Below are 2,380 nucleotides of genomic sequence, written 5' to 3'. Positions count from 1 at the left end.
CTCTCTCTCTCTCTCTCTCTCTCTCTCTCTCTCTCTCTCTCTCTCTCTAAATAAAAATAAAATAAAAAAATAATAACAAGGAAATCTCTCACAGAATTGACCTGAATGTCCATCAAACTACATCAGACTGGAAAACCTGCCTTTCTGTGTGACTGTCTGACATAACTGTCACACTGAGTGCCTGATGTGTAGCTCTCGTTTCCACTCTCAAAGAAGAAACTGTTTGCCTTACCACCACCTCCAAGTGCTACAGCCACGTCTTCTACTTCCTCGTACACGAATGCCCCAATCACACATTTATTCAAGCCAAATTCTGAGTGTTCTCAGTTGCCTTCAGCTTGCCACCCCCAACTGGGCATCTGTCCCACTCAGATGAACAGAAAAGAGACCAAGCCCGTCTCTTCCAAGAGCCAGGAGGAGTGTGAATTTCTCACCTCTGCAGTGAGAAAAGTGACCGAGGCAGCCCCGAAGCCATGGACAGTGGAGCTGTTAGGATAAGAAGGACTGTGATACCAAGACCTGTGACGTTACTATTTTTTAATTGATTTCTCTCAAGAATTTCTGCCTTGGTTCTGCTAGAGAAAGAACATGCACAGAGCAAGACAGAAGTCACTGCTTCCCCTTGGTCCCTGTCTCAGTTACTCTTCTGTCGTTGCTGAGACAAATACCTGACACCCAAAATGAAGGAAGGGAAGGTTTATTTAGCTCACAGTTTTTACTGGAAGTTTCAGTCCATACCTGGCTGGCTCCAAGGCAGAGTGGCACATGGCACAGGACAACTTTTCATGGTGGTGACAAATAACAAAGCACAAATGCAGAAGTAGCAGCAGCAATGGCAACAGAGAGAGGAGGTCTCTCTCCCTTAAATTGCATTCAGGCTACCGCTCCAAGCTGGGGAAGGTGCACACACCCATAATCCCAGCAGTACTAAGACCCATAATCCCAGGGATCATGAGTTAAGTTTAAACTCTAGAAATCCCCACTCCATTATTGCAAGAGGCTTTGGGGGGACAACTAGACACAAACCGTTAACAGTCCCGGAGCCATGGCAGCAATGAAAGGGAATCCCTGGCACGCAAAACCTAGAGCCAGTAACCACTTGGGAACTGCACTTTGCCAATTCATGATCTCCCTCCAAATTGGACCAAAAAGATCCTCAGTAGATTGGTACAACTGTATTCTCTGTGACCAGCATATTCCTACATTCACAGATAGTTTTCATTTCCAAAACTACCATCATCATGTCTAACCACCAATTCCTCCTTTTCAGTTAATGCAACAGCTTCACACAACGACTTTCTTGCTGCATTTCTGACTGGATTCCTCCACAAATATCAATCTTCCAAAGAGAAATCAATCTACCTGTAAAAGTCAGAGTATTTTTTTTTTAATCGGAAATTAAAATTTACCTGGAGTTCAATCTAAAATCTTCACTCTACCCAGATGGCTCAGTATCACCTTGTCTCTGCTACTCTCTTACGTACTATTTTTCTTCTTCTGCCTCCTCCAAACCTTGGGCTTTTGTCCACTTCTGTCATGGGCACGCTTTCCCTTACTGACCCTCTCCCCAGAATTCTCTTGTTTCTCATGGTCTGATCACCTGATCATTCTTTTCCCAGGGTCATTCTTCTGATCCCCTGATCATTCTTTTCCCAGCTTACAGGTAATCTTGGGTTAGATCCCCCACACAGAATACAGAACACCAAACCCCACTTTCATCAAGCTAGCAAGTTTCATGTCCACACTGCCATTCATCACTGTTTGTGTATCCTTTGTGCACAGTTATTTTAGCTTGTATAATATCTATCTAATCCTAGTTACCCCATGAAAGGAAGGTCTATTTAGTACTACACTGTATTCTTCCTCTCAAGCCCCTCAACCTCCTCTACTGCTGTTATTCCCCCATAAAACTCCAAGAATGGAGTTGTGAAAAGCAATGTTTAATTTAACTTGGAGTTGAATTCAAAGTCCTATTAAAGCAAAATTCTACAGACAGTAAGTAAAGTTAACGCTGCTGTCTGCCTGCCTGCCCCTCAGGAAAGTAATCTTGCACTCACTATTGTTGAAGTTGCTGGCCTCTCTGCTTCTACACTGTAGTAAGCATTGTCTCTCTGCCCTCTGCAAAAGGAAAGTGGTGATTGTTCCCTTACTTCGGTCCAATGTCCCCTATTGATAAATGATTGGGATATAGCTGGAGGGCTGGGGATATAGCTCAGTGGATAAGTGCCTCACTGGCAAGTGCAAGTTCCTGAGTTCGATTCCTAGTACTGAAAAGAAAGAAAGAAAGAAGAAAGAAAGAAAGAAAGAAAGAAAGAAAGAAAGAAAGAAAGAAAGAAAGAAAGAAAGAAAGAAAAAAAGGAAGGAAGGAAGGAAGGAAGGA

The 2,380-nt window shown here is 43.2% G+C and overlaps 1 long non-coding RNA gene across 1 annotated transcript in view; it reads left to right on the top strand.

Annotated features, from left to right (window-relative positions):
* The window catches only part of LOC111812925, a 6,981-nt gene extending 5,948 nt beyond the window's left edge, over positions 1–1,033 (top strand). The window contains exon 3 of the long non-coding RNA XR_002818302.1: positions 933–1,033. This is a non-coding gene — a long non-coding RNA (uncharacterized LOC111812925). The remainder of the gene's footprint in view (positions 1–932) is intronic.
* The last annotated feature ends 1,347 nt before the right edge of the window (positions 1,034–2,380 follow it).

Source organism: Octodon degus, unplaced genomic scaffold, assembly GCF_000260255.1.
Source record: "Octodon degus isolate 3935 unplaced genomic scaffold, OctDeg1.0 scaffold00001, whole genome shotgun sequence".
Lineage (NCBI taxonomy): Eukaryota > Metazoa > Chordata > Mammalia > Rodentia > Octodontidae > Octodon > Octodon degus.
This window is presented reverse-complemented; position numbering and strand designations above follow the sequence as displayed.